Here is a 23,185-nt window from a genome sequence, read left to right on the forward strand (position 1 = left end):
AGATCTGTGTTATATCAAACATTGACACCTTGTTAAACCAACTTCAAATGTAAATACTGTAATATTCGTCGGTTTGAGCCGCCCGGGACCACGCGGGATACTGTCTATTCAATGTATAAACATCCGTAGCGACAGACTTTATTGTAAATAAGATATATGAACAGGGTTTGCCGCGAGTCGTTCCCTACTTGAGTGTTCTCAGTGTTTATAGATTATAAATATTATATATTGTTCTAACTGTATTTTGAAATATATATTGACTTCTCTTTAAATGTATAAATGTGTTGCTTTATTTCTCCTTGTATGGGTGCATTATGTTCATGAGGTAAGGGTTGTTTTTTTTTCTAACAATTGAATTTTGGTAAGGGAAATCTCATTACAGAAGGGTTGTTTACGTTACTGAGATATGTAAAGAAAAGAAAATCTGATACGTCCACTGTATTTTTTAATTTGACATAAGACCTCACTTTATGGGCTAGCTGGGTAATAGCCCAAAGCTCCAAATTTTAGAGCAGCCAATTTATAAAAAATGTGTTTGTACAGAATTGTTTTGATTAGCTCGCTAAAAGTCATATAAAACAGTTTTGATGATTATCAACCTCCGAATAGTCTCAACGCTCATTTTCAATTCCATGTTTAGAGTGATAGAGGAGAATAGCTAAAAGAGGTAAAATATTAACGTCAATGCCTCTTAGAAAATGAAATTAAATCCCTAAATCTTTTGATTACAAAACCTTTTATCAGATATTTAACCATGAAAGTGTAAATGCTTGAGTCGACCTGAGCGAAGACTTACAATGACTTACAATTCCTAATGTCTGGTTTAAAAATTGCTATCTCAAAAGCAATTTGCAAATGGTTTGGTGATTAAACTTTTATTGTTTCATTTTATCAAACCAGTTTTAAAATGTATCACCAGAGTGCCTGATTCACTAATTGACGACTTCAATGAAACAATTTGGTACTATCAAGACTATGTGAACCTTATTAAAAAAATTCTTTTCAACAAAAAAATACTATTAAAAGATATTATTTTTAATTTAGATTTATTTATATAGATACTAAACCAATCAGTATTTTATCAAAAGTAACTATCAAAGATAGGTTTTTATCACTATACAGTATATCCAGTTCATAATAATAAACATCAAAACACCTTCTACACCAAAGAAACTTGACTTAATCGGTCTTCAACTAATCCTCTAGACTATAGATATAAATCTGTAAAAAAGTGTATTAATATAAAATTCATTTGGTTTAATTACTGTAGTTACCTTTTAGAGTAGTAGAGTTATTTTTAAATACTGTTTTAGTTTTAGTGTTTTACCTCTATAGTATTCTTATCATCACCTACCGCCACTAACGGGTAATAGGTTAACTAAAAGCACTTTGTAGTTCCTCTGATTCACAACAGGTAGCGCAGCTCTGTCCGTAACAAGTAGCTAACTACAGAGATATTGGTATAACTACTAAAAGATTACCGCTCGTTAGGAAGGAGTGGAAATGCAGTAAAGTAAAATCGAGTTGAATTAGAAACAATTTCGCACAGACCAAACAAAAATACTTTCCTATAATTGATAGCTGTCTCTAGGAGGAAGATAATCAGGCTATAAAGCATGTCTTATAAAAATAGTTCAAAGATACAAACAATAATATTGATAATATAAAAGAGTATGCCGACCTATCTGCAGCTATTAGAAGGTAGGCTATCCACCCCACCTAAATAAACCTGCAAACTAAGCGAATTTCCATTTGCTCGACTAAATAGTCACAAATATATTTTATCCAACATGCCGGATGTACTTCCTATTTAAATAACATTATGTTCAACTAGTAATTAGAGTTGCTGCTACAGGGAAGATAATAATGAGTGTGTTTTAGTGAAATGACAAAAGCTTAGTATGATATAAAATATTTCTCCAAATCTGATCACAATATATCCAACAAACAAGTTAACTACGGCAGTTTATTTATTCTCTTTGATAATAACTTGTTTTCTTTCTCTTTTTTTCTCTTTTTTAAATTTTTTTGTAACCATTGAGCCAAAAACAACTACTCTTTAATATACTAAATTACTACTTTTTGTACTAACTTAACAAGTGAATTCATTCTTATATACAGTTATTTTCAAATGAGATGTGTCTTTAATTTTAAATGCCTTTCATAAAATATTTAATTGTTATTTCTTTAGGTATATAAAACTGTAAAGTGTAAAGCTCTTTTGTTAGTAATATCCCATACAACAATGTTCTTCCAAACATTTAACGACTGACGAAGTACCTAACGCCTGTACAAATAAACAGATTTGATTAATAAAATTGGAATACGTTGATTTGATTTATTAAATTCGGGGCCCTATTTAATTTGGTATTGATTTTCTTGTTATTTACATAATTAGAGAAGTAATTTAATTGCCTAATAATAGCTAATCTAATCTTTGTTCTGTTAAAATATGAATACATTTTAAACTAATAAAAACGTATTATTATCACTTATAATTTAATTATGAAAGGATAATTTTAGGTATCTCTGTGTCTTTAACATTTGCAAAGTTTCGCACAAGCACAAATTTACATATTCAGTTTTGATAAACATAATGGGCAACTTAGAATACTGCCCCTTGTACAAATACTTTTCGGAAATATCACGTTTCATCTAAGCAATTTGAATTTCTAAAATACTGAACAATAGCCACGTATAGTCAAAAACTGAGTTGAACAACAAATAAACATAGGTCGTTTCATTTCAGACATCAAATGCTGAGGTTAGGTAACCTAGGCATAGGGAATAGAAGAGAGAGAGAGAGGGAGAGGGAGATAGAGAGAGAGAGAGAGAGACTACAGAAAGATAAACGACCCAGTGAGTATTTTTTTACACCCCAGGTGTGCGTGCTATGGGGGAGGATGGCGCGTGCTGGGTTTTTACACCTGGACATCTTCCCTACTCACACACACACGTGTGTATTGAGGCCTACGCACCTCGCATTTCCCGCGTTTTTCCCGGCGAATTTAAAACTGTTTATACACAACCTACGTCTTACATTCAAACACTCGTTCTCTCCTGTTGTTGCATTAAGAGGTGGATATACATGTCTGTATGTACAATTAGGCAGCTTACAAAAAGTAATTTACAAGTAAAAAATCAAAAGTTTTTACCAAATTATGCGAGTTAAATGATTTTCATTTGGGGTGTTAAATATGAAAGATAAATCATTAGAAAAAAAATCAACTTCCACGAGAAACCACTTAAGACTCTTTAATACTGAAAATGTTCAAATATTAATAGAAAATTATAACAATTGAATTTAAAACGAAAAGAGTTTGCATAAAGGGAGTTCAAATAAATATAAGTACCGTACCGGTATTAGATTTGTTTATCATTACTTTTGAAGTATCAACTATACTATGACGAACAATGCTTATTAGATTAAGGTACAGTATTAATAGTTTATAGGTGGTTTTACATATATTTAAAGTAGACTAACATTAATTCTTAAATAATGGTTTACATACCTTCAGTCATATAGATCAAAATAAGTGGATTTCTGCCACTTAGGTTTCAGTACAACCTAGGTCACAGAAACCTACTTATTTAGAAACTGAACCATTATCGGTTCCTAACCAGTTCAGGGACATTTCCACCTATCAATATGTAAAAAAATATTAGTTATTTAAAAAGAAGAATTTTATGTCTGTAAATGCATGCTAAATAAGATCCTATTGATCAGTTTATTTGCATACGAACTATTAAATCGATAGTCTAGCTCTAGCACTTTGTTTGTAACTTACAGAAATCCTAAAACCAAAGACACCATTGTAAACATAACAATACCGCCACCGCAGCAAACCTGCAGACTAAGTGAATTTCCATTTGCCTGATTGGATTTACACTAAAATGTCTCCCCTATTTTAATTACATTTATTAATTACATTTACTAATTACATTTATTCCCTATTTTAATAGTATTAGTGAATACTTAGGTTTGCTGCAACAGGGAGGGTAAAAGTGTTTTTTTTTTATGTTAATAGTTTAGTAACAAACATTTTGATCAAAACATGTTTATAAACAAGCAAACTACAGTTTAATTATTCTCCATACGGATAACATGAGAATTTGAAATTGAAATTTTTTTGGAATTTCCCCCGTAACCATTAGGCGCATAACAACGCTTCAATATACTAAATTATTTGTTTTTTAAGCTCTACAAAATGGTTTGTAAAGAAATCGCTAAATTTTATTTATTTTTTTTGTCAAAAATGGGAATATGAATTTGATCGGAAGGCCTCTAGGGACCTCAAAACGAAAAAGTAAATCGGTCCCGGTTCCAGGTCTCACCATGAGTACTACGGTAATAGCTTATTCCTATATGGGAAATTCGCTAAAATTAAATGACGAGTACGAAATCCCGAGATAAAACGTATTTAAACGTTCATCCGTCCAAACTATAAACTATAAGTTTACTGTGTTCCAAGCGGTTGATTTCAGCCTCAGCCTCACGTATCCTTGCAGATCCTGGCGGTGTGGGAGTCAGAGGGGGGGGGGGAAGGATCAGGACCTGAAGAGAAGGGGGGGGGTAGGACTCAGGACAACTTCAACTCAGCACTTGCAGTCTGTCCGTGCTGTTGTCGTAGTCGTGGTGTGAAGTGTTGTCGCGAAAACTCTTGGATAGTCTTACCACCACATGTGAGTATACCTTTTAGTCAAAATTTTTTAAAATATCAAACCATTTTCTAAGTTTTGACGAGTTTCTAGTTGAGTTTTAAGCCGCGATCGCGCAGACCGCCAACAGATTGTCGCGTAACCTTCAAAGTGTTGCAATATGTTTACGACCGGTTGCGATATCTGTATAACTTTCATAACTTGGACTGGGTTTGTTTAGTTTTTTTTTCTTTGTAAGGTGTAGTTTGTTAGCGAACTCAAACAACGCAAAAACAGTGAAAGAAGTGAACGCGTAATAGGATTTAGGAATTTCAACTCTGGAATATAGCACAGTTTGTTGCGTTGTTAAGTATATTGTTTCTATTTAAAAATCTGGTGGACAATGTATAATGACTAGTGACCTGCAATAAACGGAAATAGGATTTACGTATCTCAAATTTGGAAATGAAGTTTTTTGTTTGTTTAAAATTCTTCTTCGTACTGGAAGGAAAATAATGGATATTGATAGTGAAGAAATGTATCAAGTGTAATTGAATTTTTGTATTTAGAACCTGGAACATAACGAAGTTTGTTTAATTGCTTAACATTTTGTACTATTTCTTTAAATTCTTTGTGGTCGTACTGTGCAGTAAAATAACACAAGCGGTTTGATCCCTTATAGAATTGTCTTACAGAAGGATTGAGACATTTAAAACCTGATGTAAACAAAGCTGAATTTGTTTGGTTTAAACAAAGATTACAAGTAAACAAGGATTGTAAACACAAGACGAAGCTGTAATAAATAATTTCCTATTTTGCAAAGTGAGATGAATATAGACGAATTTACACAAATCTAAATTGCTAATTTGCTAAAAGATGTTGTATTGCTTTCTTTGACATTATTCGTGATTGGTAAATAATAATAGATGTTGATAGATGGGCTTAAACAAGGAATATACTCTGTGTCATAGGATTTAGATGTTGTATTTCACACCGGGGTAAACATGGCGATGTTTATTTAAATTTTTTATTGTTTTTCCTTAAAATTCTTCGTTGTATTTTGAGTGAAAATATCGGGACCGGTTGACCGTTACTCCATAAAGTTCGTAAGGTTCTTACCATAGTAGGATTTAGATTTAGATAATTATTAAATCCTCGTGTAAACAAGACAAAGATTGATTGATTAAAACAAAAGGTGTAATTAAACAGGATAATAACACACCAAGAGTATGCTGTGATCAATTATTTCATCCATAAGACTAAGGGGAAATGTGTACTTTATTTGATTTAAATTGTTAATTGGTGTAATTCAAGGCACTCATTAGAAATATGCCTAATTCCTAATCAATATACAACCGATTTTTAAAGGAAAAAATATTGCACTAATATATACATTATCAAGTAGTTTTTATTATTGCTGGAGAGACTCTAAATGACGAAGTATTTCTTAGAAATCAACATGATACTAATCGAATAAAATATACGACTAAATATATTATTTTGACTTAGAGAGTCTGAGAAAGGTAAAAAAGCTTTTCACTTTGAAAAGTCTTAAGCAAAATTCTTAGCCAAGGAAACCACATTCTTATTGAATAAGGGAAGGAATTTAATTCCTACGAACCAGCAATGACAATAAATATAAGAAACAAAAAAGCGAAGAACCAAGAATGTTCAAAATTTAGTGGTATTTAAAAAAAAACCGTTACAACTCGGTGTGATTATTTACTTTGCCAACAGTTATTTATGAGAAATGTTTTACTTAATTTGATTTAATTCGCGAAAAACAGGGATGTATCAATTTAACCGTTAATTGTTATTCATACACCATACCGGTTTTTGGGAGAGCGAGCTGGTCTAGTCGTTAAAGCGCGGGGCTTCAGTCCCTGAGGTCCCGGGTTCAATCCCGTCTAATCTCAAATGATTTTATCTTTTAGTGATAATGCCGCAACCCCTAGGTTTAGTCTGAATGTGAAAAACAATCCCGGCTCGTGCCTAGCGTCCTAGAAAAAAAAACATACCGGTTTTTGATAATCACAAAGATTTTGTGTCACTTTACATTGCTGTATGAACAGTATTCAAAAACAACATATGTGTAACTGTAAACAAAACTAGCAATATTTTGATTTACTAAATTACGATATACTTCACATTCTAGGTCACAAGTAGATGTAAAACTATATTAAAATACATACCAAGATAACCCTATGTATAAATTACGACTCAAAACCAATCTATGAGAAAATTACGTACACGTTGGCTTAACGTTGAAAATAATATCAGGTGTAAAATATCTTACGCAAACACCAACTGGTCAAACTACACGAAACACAGAAAATTGGAAAACGAATTTATGCTAATGAGTAGAGAATGGCAAAACAAACAGTAGAACGACCTCGACTTAGAACTCAAGACGGCCTTGCCTGATAATTGGTGGTTGCAAGACTCTCAGCTGTTAGCCTTAAATCAGCTGATTAAAACCGCCAACAGCTGTGGACACGGTCCATTGTTGACAAAGACCGCTGAACATAACCAAAATCGCTTGTATGGCAGGAGATTGTAGGTAATTGGTGACTTTTGCGATTGTTTTTTACCTAGATGATTGATAGGTGGAAATAGGACAATTAATTAACACCATATGTTTGTTGTGACATGGCTGTGGTTGGTAGAAAGTTTCCTAATTTTATAGACATTTTCAATAACATAATACATTGTTAGTGATTATGTAACTGATACGGACATAAACCTACTTATTATTATGTACGTACAAACATTTAAATACAATCACAGGATAAATTGCTAACTTAATTTTAAAATTGTACAAAGTGAAAACACATACTGTATATATTTACGTAAAGCAGGCTTACATTGAATATTTAGTCCTTATCAGAATTAAACAGTTTGTGAAGAAATTTATTGACATTTTAAATTGTAACTTGATCAATATTGACTCAATATAAGGGTAACATAACCTAAGCTAACCTGACTTAAACTAACCTAACCAACCTAACCTTAATTCAAATTATGGTAATAAAAAATAACACTCGCATAGCACGACCATAACACCACAATATAAATTACCGATCTGCAATTAGTACCAATTGTAATTACTTTTATAGTAGTCCTGAAAACTATTAAACAAACCAAAACAATCATCATAATTCAATTAAACTGTGACACTAGGAAAGTAGCAATTAATGTTATAACTCAATAGTTTTCAAGATAGCGAAATTTTACAACCTCTCATGCAGGGGGTCGTTAAGAATTGTGCCAAAACCTATAAACTCGCTTCCCACCTCGCACTAAAGCTGGTGATGACTATATCTACAGGCGTGGTCGGAATACGTTTACCGATCGTCAACTTGATTATTTTATTCTTCCCACCGACTCGTATACATTATATATTTACGAGCTTTTCATGGTCGGGATAGCAACAATTAGCGAGGATAAGTGTTAACAGAAACAGTGTTTTAGAAATAATGGTGCAAAACTAAACAGCTGTTTTCCCGTTTGCGTTGATTAACAACAGCTGTTGATGCCAACAATTAAAAGAACACGTGTTTAAAGTTGGTTTTTATATGTTTTGTTTTGGCTATTTGATTACTTAACTGTAAGATATTTGTTTATTGAATGGCCAATACAAAACAAGGAAAGACTTTTTTGTGTCTGAGATTGCTTAAACTTGGGATATTGTGACTGTTTAACATATTATTTTAGGCAATATAACTTTAATTCTCACTACAGTAAGTTACAATTAGTAATCCAGTATTTTCCAAACATATCAACCCTGTTTTTAAAGGTTCAATACTTTCAGTTGTATATGAAAAGTAAACTCTAGCCAGTGAGGTGTGCGGTGTGCATAAGTGGAAGATATGGCAGTGGGATACGAAGATACGAGCTTTTCATGATCGGGATAGCAACAATTAGCGAGGGGGTTGTTAACAGATACACAGTATTTTAGTAATAATGGTGCAAATCTAAACAGCTGTTTTACAGTTTTTATTCATACAGCTCTTGATGCCAACAATGAAAAGAACACCTGTGATATTTGAGTTTATATGGTTATGTTGTGTTTTGGCTATTTGATTAAGTAAGACATTTGTTTATTGAATGGCCATATACAAAAAAGAGGAAAGACTTTTTATGTCTGAGATTGCTTGTACTCAAGATGTTATGACGGTTTAACATATTATTTTATGCAATACAACTTTAATTCTCACTAAGTTAGTATTTAAACGTTCAATACTTTCAGTTGAATATGAAAAGTAAACGCTTGGCATTGAGGAGGTATACATTAGAGGAAGCTATGGATACGGCAGTAGAAGTGTCATTATATTACCCCGCTTTCTCATCGTATGTCTGTTCAAAGAGTGTGGTGTCTCAATTAATCACATTTTGATAGCAAGTAGTGCGGACCATTTAGATAGACCATTATAAAATCATTTGTGAATCCTTAGAGATATACAATAACAAAGGTTTTAGTAGCAGCAGCGAAAAGAAGTGGAATTGTTTCTCCGAGGAACAAGGAATGTTTGTTCATAAAAATACAAATCACGTTGAATGATGTTTGAATCTTGGTTTGTTATTTGTTATTAAAACTTTCAACATAAAGCTATTAAGTTAATGGGATAGAGGATTGTCACTTGTCATTCATTCTTATACTAAAAGATGTTGCCTATTTACCAGCAGAAATAGGTCCATATAAATTACGACTATTTAAAAACAGTAAACCCGATCTTAATGTAAAAGAAAAAAAAGTATCAATAAAATTATAAGGGTTGGGCAACAAATTTTCATGGATTATGTTAGATTCATTTTAATTTTAATTTTAACGGTTGCTCATAGTAGCCTAATTTATAAAAAAAAACTGTACTTATATCTTCGAACTGTGAAATAATAAATGTTAATACCTAAACGATGTTATCGGTAACTAATATCTATTTATCACAAGAGAATAGTGATCGAAATCAATTTGACACAAATAATAAAACTATATTTTAATCAATGCTTTATCTCAAGCGTATTAGTGGAACTACATAACAAAATGATTATGGCCGAGTTGAAACTAGTAGTTGATTAATAAAATGAATTCTAAAGGGTTCTAGTGTTTATTAACTCATTCAATTAGTTGAATATAACATGTTGTAACATACATACTGTTAAATAAGCATATTGTCGAAAAGAAACCGACATGATGTTTAGCCACGTGTGAATGGTCTCTTGATTATTCCACGTTCACGAGTTTGTGACCCGAATTCACTTATCGTGTGAGAACACATCTAAATAAATACTATATAGTAACACATACATTGAAGTGTTCTTATTGAATACTAGAAGTGAGATGTTATGATTATAAATTAGTGTAAACAAATCTCTGAATCAAATTGTACGTTTTTACAATAACTTGAGCCCGCATTCAGGGGTCTGTTAAAGAAAACATCAACTAATAATATTATTCTTGAAATTTGTAAACCAGGATTTTGTTTTATAACAGAAAATAGTTTGCAAGTTAAACTATGTAAATAATCAAATATTAGAGTTTGGAGATATGTTTTAAATTAGTTAGTCAACACCAAATTTTGGATAGGTTTGATTTAGTTACTATTTATTAGAAATAACAAAAAAATAATTAGAATCATGTTTTCCTGAATTTTTTAATTATGTTGAAATTTCTGATTGATTGTTTCTCTTATCGGAACAAAAGAACCCGTTTTTCTGTTGGACGGTAAAATAAATAAATTATTGGTGTTTTTTACTAGAAAGTAACATTTTGGTCATTTCAACATTTAATCAAAACTAAATTAAAATACGTAACTTATGTAAAAAGCTTATCTCTTTTCTGAAACAACAAATAGTGAAGAACGAAGATTCACTGCCGTAGTAGTTATTTATCAATTATTTCATTAATTACATACGGATACAAGCCACTTATAATGAATAAAATTACTATAAATCTATAAAATTACTATACAATTATTCAAGCAAACAACTCGTTTCAATGTTTCAGTGTTTTGTCTTTATACTATAGCAGTGTATAAATTTACAAACGTGATAATCTATTATATGACAGTTGTAAATAACATAGCACATTATTGGTTAATAAGTAATCTCTGAAAACATAACCGCCAATGTTCTTCCAAAACTTTGAAGTTTTATGGCCCTAATGTTTACCTTACTCTACAAATTAATTATCAACACTTAATTTGCCTTTTTCTGCAAAAGATATTGTAAAATTACAACAAAGCTGTGTAACATAACCAGCTGATGTCAAAACGTAACAACGCTTAAACACACGTACATTGTCTTAATGATACCGAAAGGCGAACGCGAAACAACTGTATTTTAGCACCAAAATAGCCCCATTGTTGCTGCTTAACTCTCACCCAACCTCCGACATTAGCCAATAATGCCAACATGTGTCTTACCACAAGACATTTGGCAACACTGCCTACTGTCAGGCAACTTTCGAGCTGAGTTGCACTACAATTGTGAGGGATTCGTGAACCAACGGGGGATATTAAATAGTGGTTGCTTTATCACTTCGCAACGGGGTGAGGATACAGAAGCGATTAATGGGGTTGATTAAATCCACTTTAAAATAGTTCCATACTCTCCTTGTACAGGTAACCCTATTGTACTGTTCATTTTAATGAACATCTTTGGTTTAAGTATTTGCAATCAGCTGTGGGACAGAATCAAATATAATAACTTATGGAAACCTACAACAAACTCAAAAAAGGAATTAAAAAATTTCATCAAACAATTATAAACAAAAAAACCGATGACGCATATTTAGCATTTAGAATGAGGTTACGTACATTCCTTTAATTAATGTTAGCCCTTAGGAGAGGGTTTACAGAAAAAGTAATATTATTTCTAGGAATTTCACATGAAGACCTATCATTATTTGTATTCAAGAATGTCAGGCTTACGGTTTTCTCGTAAGTTCCCTTATGAACGTTGAAGACGTCGTAATAGCTGAAAACACACATTATAACTAAATCTAAAACTATACATTTTCGCAGAGGAAAATTGAATGGTTAATTAATTGATAGATGATTTATCTAGGAAAATTGTAATCAGGGACAATGATTAATCAACAAATGTAGCTTTTAAACAATAATTGTAAAAAATAAAGCACTCCACTATATTAATTTTACAAGTAGTATTTGTGTATGTTAGATAGTTGATGTTAAGCCCCTTACACGGTATAAGTAGTTTTTAATATACAAACATAACCTCAAAAAACTAGAGTAAAACACATAACTCCTTTTTAAATCTTGATAGTATAATGAGTAAAAATATTTTACTAACTATACTACTGTACTACAAACTCACACTTTGCAAGAGAAAATAGAACTAGGTTTCAATCACAATCTGTAAGTGAACATAAAAAATTCAACAAATAACATGATAAAAATTTCAACGCACGTAAAAAAAAATAAATAAAACACTAACGGAACTTTTAAGCACAGCATAATCAACGTTGTTACACGGTACAAAACACGCCTGCCTTTGATGTCTGCGTCTGCCAATAGTCGTCGCCCTTGTCGTAGTTTAATTAGAATCAGCTGATAATTAATCACTCCCGCCAAGACACGTGATCGCCCACATGTTTATCAGTTATCACTTGTAGCCGATCCGTCTTGTCAAATGGAATTGCTTAGCACTTTTCATGTCGTATAACATGTTGGGCTGACACTAATTGTCACTTGGGAGCTCGAATGTTTAATGACCCCAGCAAATGTAGAAAGATATGTAGTAAAGTTAGTTTTTCTGAGTTTTTTTTTCAACGAGGAGGGAGATTCCTTAAAATTAAGCTGTGGCAAGGCAGTAAGTAGGGAATATTCTAGTTGACTTTTACATACTGAAGGAGACGTGCCATCTATATAGACCAGCTGTCGCCTAGTTTTATTAAAAAAATAATACAGTTGAATGAGCCACACACAGACAAAGATACATTTTTAGATAAATTTCTTTTCTTTCGTTTTTTTTTTTTACTAAGATTAGTGGTGTGTCATACGCTGCTATAGCCTACAAGTTGTCCTGTCTTATCAGTTTTACTCGGTGAAAAAGTTGGTGTATTAGACAGAAATCAGCAAATTTCATCAGCACACTTCGTTGCTGGTTCAATTTAACTATGACAATTTCGATCCAAAAACTAACAAAATCAACATGGGAATGTAATGTCTAGTTGTGTCAATAGTTAAGGTATGCGAAACGAAACTGTCCTATTGAGCCCTCACTATTATTTGTTACCGCAACGAAACCCAGCTGTTCCTGATCATTGGGCTTTAAATAAATGATCCTGGCTAATGAAACAGCTGATCTTAGTCAGTAACAAAGCTACACAACACAGATCATCTCACACCATTCTTCACTCATCCTTCACTCACATTTGGGTTAAAATACGCACCTACGCGGCGTCCCCATCCCAATGATTGATAATTAATAACTGAATTGAAACCTATGCATTCAGATGAGGTAACTGTGAACTTTCTGACAATCTTGATATGAGGGGTGTTTCCAAACTTGAATCCAGTCTAAATAGTATTTTCAGTAGAGTAACACTAAGTAAATGTGTTATTAAGTATTTGTGTGTAAAACCTCTATTGCATTTGTATTCACCATTTCAAAATTGACTTGGTTTGTTTATGTTTAACCGACAAGCATTTCAATATGGGACAATGATTTCATTATCAATACTCCAATGAGTCTAAACCTAGGACAAATGAATGCTTCAAAAACTAATAAATAACCCTTTAAGCTTTAACTATGCTTACATAACATTTCTGCATTGAAACCAAAATGTAACATAAGCCCACAACCCCACTGTACCCAGCGTTGTACCGCTATGCTCAGAGACCTGAACGCACGACCGCACCGATGGCGCTGATCTCCGTGGTATATGGCTATGGTTGTGCCTAGACCCGCTAAATATTTCAACCTTGACATTAGCCTGTTGCTGGTTCCGCTGCGTGGCCGTACGATGAACCGACCATCTTCACCGCCTCCAGCTTTGTTTGCCGAATTTCTGTTATTGCTAGCGGTCTGCCGAGACGACCTTTGTGTCCGATGGAATGCTAAGTGGGATGCGTGTTTGATTGTTTGAGCCGAATATAGCTTTACATGTGATGCATTTATCTGTTGAAGTAGTTATATTCTTATGGTTATGGAACTTATAAGATTGTAAACATGGCTGAAGGAAAGTGGATTAAATTGTAAAATAAATTGTGAGTCTAAAAGGAAAACGAACAAAAAAGGAATTTGTAGAAAACCCCTCACATTTTAGTTGATATGCGTTCATCTTAAATACAACATCAAGGAAACCCCTCTTCCTTCCTTGACGAAATAGTTTAAACTTGAATCGTCCCCTCATTAGTTTCCACTAACACACGCTGAATAATATCCATCATTTCGCCTTTTCTCAACCTCCTAATACATATTTCAATCATCCAACATCCAATTTCCGTTTTACAATTTTGCATGTTGGCCTGTTCTATTGTGTTCCCATAGTTCAAACTCAAAGCTTTGATTTGTCTTCTGGCTCACATCCAAGCTATAATCGCATCTTGTTTATCGATCACATTGCAATTTCACTTCCATCGTCAACTTCACTTTTGACCCCAGCTCTAGCTTCTAGGACCATGCCACTTTCACTTCCTTTCCGGTATCCAGTTTTGGCAGGTCTATTTCCTGATGTTTTCCTTACACGGTGCCCTAGAACCAAGATTGGATTCTTCGTGATTTGTAAACAGGGATGATTCTTAAGACAAATTGTCGTACAAAATGTTTCAACCGTACCCTGTCCAAACTTATTTTCCATAGGTTATCTGCGTCAAAAATAATACATTTATATGTAAGAGAAATCGCTCAATTCTCTTACCCAATCTTACAAAACCAATGGCTCTAACAAAGCAGAAATATCACCCATTCAATAATCAAGGTAAACCTATTAAAATGTAGCCTGTAGACCCCGTTTCGTGTCTCTATGTCGTTGTCCGATCATTCTGATCTGGACCACGGCCCTTTCATATTATTCTACACTCTTATCACCACTAGACACGCATACCTATCAGCTACTGTTTAACAGTCTGGGCTTGACCGGACGATCAAGATATCACAAGGAATTCAATGCTTCTTCACATTTAGATGCAACACATTTGGGAGGTGAATTGTGCGTTCTTTATGAGACTTTCGAGCGGCTAAAATAACATTGAAGATTGACAAAGAAATCATTTCGTTTATAGCAAATATTTAACACATGTAAGTACCTAACATATAGTTTGAAAGTTTTTTTTTGCAATCTATATAAAATAACATTGTTGTGTTATAGTGGTTAGATTTAAGTGTGATGAAATCTTAGCAACTAACATTTCAAATTGTAATAAATATGTCATGACCTTTACACATATATGTTGTAGGTGTTCGTTCTTCTTTCGCTCTTTTGTATTTTTTAACCAATTATTCAAAGCTATGTATAAACTGTGATTGCCTAACCCTAATATTTAGGTTTTATTTGACTTTGGGACCCAAACAGAGATAGACACAATTAATTACTCCGTATTTAGTGGATCTCATCACTTTGGGTAGTATACTATATCAGGGAAAAACAAAGTGCTCTAAAGACCAGATTTTTTAGTTAATTTTAGATGGTTTTTAGACTATGTGCTGTAGCTTTATCACCTGTACAAACAAGGAACTCATGCCTTTTAATCTTAATCAAACTCCTTATCCAAAACACTCCATTGTATAACATTGCAGGATTAAACTTTTTTATTTCATCCTAAATTTAACTTGAAGTTACTTCGTGCACCCCCAACGAAACATTTGGGGCTCCCTCGACCTCATGCAATCCAGTAATCTACTGATGTGCTACTAGCAAATTCACTTTAGTTGATTAAATTTCTGGCTCCTCAACAACATAACCATTCTATGAAGGTTTAGGAAGCTGGAAGGTATACGTTAACCTATTGAAACACGCACTCCTAAACCCACTACAGGATGACCCATATTTATGTCTGCGCATGCGCAAAAGATCCACGACCCAACACGCCACAGGCTACAGGCTACAGGGTGTGACGAAAGCAAGGAGTGGTAGAGCCTTGCGCCCGTCCTCAAGTTGCAGACGATTTCATCACCGATACTATCCGACCCGACCAAGGCCGGTATGCAAACTGATATAATTGCCGATTACAGCCAGGCTTTAGGAAATTGAATGTGAGAGATTGATTTTTGTTCTAGTTTTCTGTTTGTTTTGCGATTAGAAAATGTAGCTGAGTGATTGGTGACGTAAATTATATGCTTAGAATAATGTATATAGTGTGAATATAATGTATATGCTTATAATGTATATAGTAAAATGAGAGTGTCCTGAACGCCATATAAAACACAAGGGAAACTCCAATATTACTTAGGGCATTAGGCATTACTTTGTATATCTTTAAAAGATTTTTTAGGTAATATCTTGAGTACAAAATGAGTATTATAGGCAAGATTGTATCTGGTACTATCGAACACAAAGTTAATTTCTATGCAATATTTACAAACTTAATTAACGTTCCTTCTGTCCTTTGTACCAGAGGTACATAGGAAATTGACTATTTCAGCACCGATATTTTTCAACCATTACTAATGCTTATCTAAACTCTACGAAGCAGATTTTGACCTATATCATTGCAGGGACCGGATGTGGTCTGTTGACAAATGTACAACATTAAGAGCGTGACCAAATGTACTCAATGGTCCTGAGCAATTATAAGAGTCATGCTCGAATGCTAATGTCTGTGTTACTGGTGATAGAGTGCAAAGAAAGTTAATTGCGGCAGCACCAAACCATGGTTCAATATAGCGGGTGATTACCTGACAAAAAGCTACTGAGAAAGAAACTGTGGAAAACCTTTGATTGAACTGGTCTAGGACCACTTCCCATCTATGAAATAGGTCAAGCAGTGGAGTCTCCCACTACTCGTGGTTTTCATGAGTACTCCATGAAGAGTATGTAACCTGAATCGTTTCTAATTCCTTTAGGTAAACTTTGTTGTTTTAAAAATACAAAGAATGCTAGCAGCAAATCGTGAAATCTAATTTTGGACTGAAAATCCAACAATGCAATTGTTACTCAAAACTAAATATGGCCCTAATATTTTGAATTCTCATAGCATCCTTAGTAAGAGAATAAACAAGCTGTAGGCATTTTCAATCTTAACATTTTCTTTTGGCTTCGCTGTAAAGTTAGAGTTGTGGTAACAGTGCTCTAAGACATCTAAATTTTTTGAAGTGCATGTGGTAACTGACTTCGAATTGCTAAAATATTGTTGTTAGCAATTTATGGGGCAAAAGGTTATTATATCTTAAAAAAGTGGGATAAAACATCAAACATCACTAACATTGCTGATTATGGCAACAAATGCAAGTATTTAGATTTCTTCGTTCATCATAAAGCGGTGTGTACAATCTTGTCATAAGGAATTTGATAATCTAAACCACAATGTCTTACGGTCCTTCGAACGACCTTGAAACTGCTGAAGCATCGAGTCTCCAATTCGCCGCGTATCAGCGCATGCGCACTCCCACTACCATGTGATTGCGCATGCGCTCTGGTCTACTGGTGCATTGCGCAGTGCTCGGTGCCTCCGACAAACACGTTCTATTTGAATATAAAACGGTTCGCGACTTAATATCTCGAGCCGGAACCGAGGTCGACGTCCGAGGCCAAGGGCAAGCGAGGTAATTAGCTAGTGGTGACAGCGGCTATCTTTATATCTCGGCTCTCGTTACCACGGCTACAATAACTGTCGGTAATGAACTATGACCTGCGGACGAGCAGTGGATGAGTGGAGAAGCAGATGAACTTGTGGATGAGTGGTGTAGAGGACGAACTTGTGGATGAGTGGAGTAGCGGACGAGCTTGTGGATGAGTGGTGTAGCAGACGAACTTGTGGATGAGTGGAGTAGCGGACCAGCTTGTGGATGAGTGGTGTAGCAGATGGGCAGTGTATTGTATGAGTGGAGTAGAGGACGAACTTGAGGGGTGGATGGACGAGTGGAGTAGTGGATGAGCAGTGGATGAGTGGATTAGTGGACGAGCTTGTGAATGAGTGGAGTAGTGGACAACCGGACGAGAGTTAAACTCACCTGTAGAGTACCTATAGGTTATGTTTATTCCGTAGGTCTAGATTGTTTGGCAATGGTCGGTAGTTAGTAATGGCAAATAGATCGATTGGTTGAAAATCCAAAGTTGGATGATCTGTTTTTGTCCTAAGACGCTAGGCACGAGACCAGTATTGTTTTTCACATTATACTTCAGACTAGACCTAGGGGTTGCGGCACTATCATTATTATTATTATTGGTGATTTGGCGGGATTTGAACCCGGGACCTCAGGGACCGAAGTCCCACGCTCTAACCACTAGACCAGCTCGCTCCCCAAAGTCGGATGGTCAATAGGAGTCAATCAATAGTCGAATCAATGCGAATCACCAATGATCGCCCGCAACAGTACAAAAGTAGTTAATTAGATGGTTGGTTTTTTAAAACACAATGTTTTCTAATCGGATTTGTTAGTGATGCTTTAAAACTTCCTAAAGAGGTAGATTCCTCTAACCCAACAAACATTTTGCAGAGCGACTTTTTTTATTATTTTTAAAAACATTTGTTCACTAATTAATTGTTGGTAAAATCTAAAACTTGTATAATTTGTCACCAGCGCTTTCTCAGTAAACTGGCTGACTGTCGATATACAGTAGCTAAACACGTCATGATGCACACTCTCATCATGCAAGTATGTCAAGTACCTTGTCCACTTCTGTCAGATGTTTCGTAGTCACAGGCTTTACAAAAGTTGCGTCATAGGAAAACTCGTAAACTTCTTGATACTCTACTAAATAAAATATTTATCTGAAGATGCAAAGTTCACCGTGCAAAATTGCCAATGACAAAATATTTTTCCCAATTGTCAAACAGTAAAATATTACTATTGAATAAAAGGAAGAAGCCTATAACTAGTGGGGGTTTTGATCCTGGTCATTTTAATACCTTGATCTTTACAGCTTTTGGTCGTCAAAAGCTTTTATTTATTTAAAAAAAATACTCGGCCCAACACATGACAGGAAAACAAATTTTAAAGTTAACTCAAGCTAAAAAGACTTAAAGTACTTTCATACCAAGCGAATTAACTCATTATCCATGTATGGCTACCGTTCTTCCTTTCTAAAGCATTCCCATTTTAAAACATACACAAATACAGGACGAAATGTAATATATCGGTCTACACTATTTTCCAAACTGATCAGCAAATCCAGAACTCCCGGAAGACAACCCGCTCTGGGGCATGACTCTAATTGAGATTCCGATTATGGGTTATCGGCGAGTACATAATTTATACTTAATACCAAGGTTATTGCTTTACTATATCGATTACCAAGTGATACCGTGACTTATGGACTTATCACGGTTGCCGGTTACTGGTTGTTGGGCGCAGTCGACCGCCGCGGTATGCGCCCAGTAGTTTAGCCTTCTACATTCTACAGTTTTGCAAGGCCGTGTCTCGCCCACTGTTATTTCCCTTGATAACAGTTTGACTTGATCATACATTTGGCTTAGAGTTTCAGTTGCAGTACTCAAAAAGGTGGCTTGACAAGTATGACGTTATATTCTGTACCGTTTTAGTCAATGACGTTGGCTGTATAAACGTCTACTTTACCACTGGTATCAACTATGAAGTTACATTCTGTGACAATGTCCCCAGCCACGCCCGGTCTATGAAACTCCGTATATTATCACAATGAACCATTGTATGCTGAGCTTGCTAGATACTATATCTCCATTCGTAGTAGCGGCTACGGACAATGCTATACCTACGTTCTTCCTACTATAATCTACTTCCCGACCCTCCCAACGAGTATATCTTCATTTGACTATATACCCTGAATGATGGAACCTGTCTCCTGATCTTGTGACCTTAAACCTTTGGTCAGGCCCCAGGTAGACCCGGTCAAGAGACAGGTCCCTTCGTAGAGGCTATAGCACCGTGTGACTTTTGGTTGAGGGAATTCTTCAAAATAAAAAGAGATCTTCGATTGGCGACCTATTCTTTTCCTGGTACTTATCTTTAGCATAGTGTATTCCGAACGACTGGGTCTCTACTTTATAATATAGGTAAAACATTTGTAAGCTTCCAGATTTGTACTTGGACCTTTGAGGTAAACGCATTCCACTCAAATTCAAGACTTGGATCTCCTGTGTCTCCACAGACACTTATTTTTGTTCGTAATATATTTTTAGGCTAAGTACAAGTCTATCTCATAGGACTTGAAATTATATTTTTTACTTTAACGTTGTTATTCTTGAACTTCTTCTCTTAATACGTTTATTGTTTAAAAACCCAACAATTTAAAAGAATAGTAATTTTCAAACGAATACATTTACTCTATTAATGACGAATAAAAGCAAACTGAACTGAAACATTTCTTTTAATGCCTGGAGATACCATGTAGTAATCACATACCAAATTACGTCAACATCGGAACAGAGGAATTTTCTCTAGCTCTGTACAGTGTATATATCAACACGTCGAAACATCTCGAAAATTATGACGAAACAATACTTTCCACATAGGCTACTGTATGGGGGTAAAAAGGACGAATCTATGTTTAAATGATGAGTAACAACGTGCAAGTATTACTAATTAAAATTTTGCTTTTACATGGCTCAGAATAATTTAGAAGGGGTTGAAAACATAACTAATAGTGCGGATATTCACAGGGACCAACAACACTCTTGCGTAAAATCGGAAATGTAAATTGATGTCATAAAAGTAAAAGTTATTTAGAATCGAGAGGGAATTAATTACGTAAACCGGAGTGTATTTAGAAACTATATAATTACAAACTATTTTAGATTTTCACGTACCCACTGGGTTTTGTAACACTATTAATCAAGCAAATTACGAATTATAAAATTCTTCCGGCCCAACCAGCTGAAAAGAGGCGTGGCTCAGGTGGGCAGAGGCGATTAAATGACGTCTTCAACCAGCTGTGATGAGTTGATACTGATACAAACATAGGAAATTGCAATTGAAGTAATTTTTACTCTGTGTGGAGGACCAGATACTTATTCCCGTGTGTGTGGTAGGACTAATTTATTCGAAAAAATGTATAGACGAAGTGTGTATGAGTTTTCTCAAATATTTTGTTTAAAAAATAAATAAGAGAAGTTTCCCTTTTTACTACAAACTACACTACTCAGTTTTAAATTAATTAACTTTTCTTCCAAGAAAACTGATAAATTCGTAATGAAGGATAGATATATCGATTGATTCAATGGCATAGCTTTTAGACGATTATATCATGTCGTTTTTAGGTTAAAAAGTAATTTTTTTAGTTACACTTGTGTACGAACTGATCCGCGGTCAGAGGGTAGTTCGTCAACATTCAAACTGATCCAGAAATCAGGCAGGTAGAAAATGGGGTAGCTTGAAACATCCAGTTTGATCCGAGATGCGGTAGCCGTCTACTCCCCGTAGTTTACAGGTAGCCTTTAACACACTATTCCGTAGCATTCAACTATTACTGCCTATTATAAATTCAAAACGTATAAAAACCTAATAGCTTTCAGTTTATATAAGTGTACAGTTATGTCAGTGTTTAATATTAAAACGAAATGTTACTACTTAAGTCACGGTACTGCAAATAATCTAAATGCTTATGATCTATGAAACCGAAACGTGTGTAATTAGACATTACACAGTTGATATTATTTCAGCGATAAAATGTTTTTGGTTTGTAGTAAAACTTTTTTTGTAAATGATCAAATGTTTTTGATCATGATATTATTTCAACTATAAAACCCAATTAACCACAACCTAGCAAGGCTCGGTCCCCCGGTACTTGATATAAATGAATCACTAGTTTCTTGGAGGCTGTAAACAGTAAACGTGAGCATGTTGTGACCGTCACGCAGCACGCAACCTGTTATCACGTGACCTGTGTGACCTCTCGGTGACCTGTGACCTGTGATCTGTGACCTCTGTCGCAACGTCGAGGACCTTGTACCGCAGCAGTAGCAGCCGACAGACGACCCCTCCGCCCACGTCCAGAATTTCAAATGGAAATCTACGACGAAACCAGTTATTCACGATTCGTAAAAAAAAGTTTTTATTAGAAAGGACAAGGAAAAATTTACATTTTTGCACTGGCCATAATCATAGTTTTTATCCTTGTAGAATAGGCCTTATGGTCTTCCCTTGTACTCAGGTACCTTATACAAGTTCAAAACAAGGGAACTTGGTAAAGCAGTGGTACAAGTCCTTCTCAAAAGAGTTCCTTATTGTTTATTAAAATGCACAAGGAATATTTTGACCAACACATCATAGTTAGTATTAATATAGTCTGTACACATTTCAGGAGTAAAGCTAGAAAACCTAACCGAAGCATTAACCTATGGTAACGTCAGTTAAGCTTTTTGATGACCCCTAAAGAGATTTTTGGAAGCTACATTGACATATAAAGTAACAAAGCTACATCATTTCACTACATTCTACACTCATCCTTCACACATATTTGGGTTCAAATACTCACATAGGTGGCTTCATTTTCTCAATGATTGATTGATTATTGATAATAAGTGTTGTTAGCTTCGGACAAGTCAATTGGTAGCTTTAGAAGACCTAGTGAGTAACGTTAGCTAAGCTAATTTAACATAAGAATAGATGGTAGCTTCAGACGAGCTAATTGGTAGCTTAAGCTGCGTTCATTGGTAGCTCTAAATAGATACTAAGTGGCTGATCGTCACAAACGCTAGGTGGAAAGTGGGATGAACAATAGTCTATTGACGTGGTGAACTTGGCGTGGACACATAGTAATTATCTGCGCTGGCGCCGTTGACGCCAACTTATAGTAATGAAAATTATGGATGTAAATAGTTATACCAACTGTATAAGTAATATGCTTGTATATCCCTTCTACACCATAATTTAAAGAACCACCAAAAGTGAGTTTTACACCAAATTCATTACCGGTATTTAAATTCATAATAGCTAGTTACATAGTATTTATATTACTACTTTTTACAGAGATGAATATTACAACAATTTGTTAGCTTATACAAGGCTTTTAAATTGATGAAATGATCCGTCTCGAATGACCAAAGTATAATATCATGGAATTTTGATTAGGGGTTTGTCAGACTTATCGAGGGCCTTGAATAAAGTATTTAAGATTTGTACCATATTTGATTGTATTACTATTGTAAAATCAGGTTACTTAAAAAACTTCTTCCTTCAAAATCATGCTATTTATTAAAAAATTAAAAATCACTTCATCTTTACATCTCATTCTTCAATTTTATGGTACATTATAAATTTAGTTTTTATATTATTATTTACTACTACTTTGTCTTAAAACGGTACAGATTGATGATGAATTCATTCTGTTTTTTGGTACACTGAAAAAATTACCTTTTTGGAATAAACTGTGTGACATATTTTTCTACTTGTAGTTATCAAAATGTTTGTCTTACAAGGTCCAATGGCAATAATTACAGATTGAATT

At 34.5% G+C, this 23,185-nt stretch overlaps 1 protein-coding gene across 1 annotated transcript in view; it reads left to right on the top strand.

The window, feature by feature from the left end:
* Positions 1-4,616: 4,616 nt before the first annotated feature.
* The window catches only part of LOC128995906 (uncharacterized), an 87,754-nt gene continuing 69,185 nt past the window's right edge, over positions 4,617-23,185 (top strand). The window contains exon 1 of the mRNA XM_054420953.1: positions 4,617-4,683. The gene's annotated coding sequence lies outside the window, so the exon portion shown is untranslated. The remainder of the gene's footprint in view (positions 4,684-23,185) is intronic.

Source organism: Macrosteles quadrilineatus, unplaced genomic scaffold, assembly GCF_028750875.1.
Source record: "Macrosteles quadrilineatus isolate MER2022 unplaced genomic scaffold, UCM_ALF_1.0 Scaffold_5__1_contigs__length_97177068, whole genome shotgun sequence".
NCBI classification, from domain to species: domain Eukaryota; kingdom Metazoa; phylum Arthropoda; class Insecta; order Hemiptera; family Cicadellidae; genus Macrosteles; species Macrosteles quadrilineatus.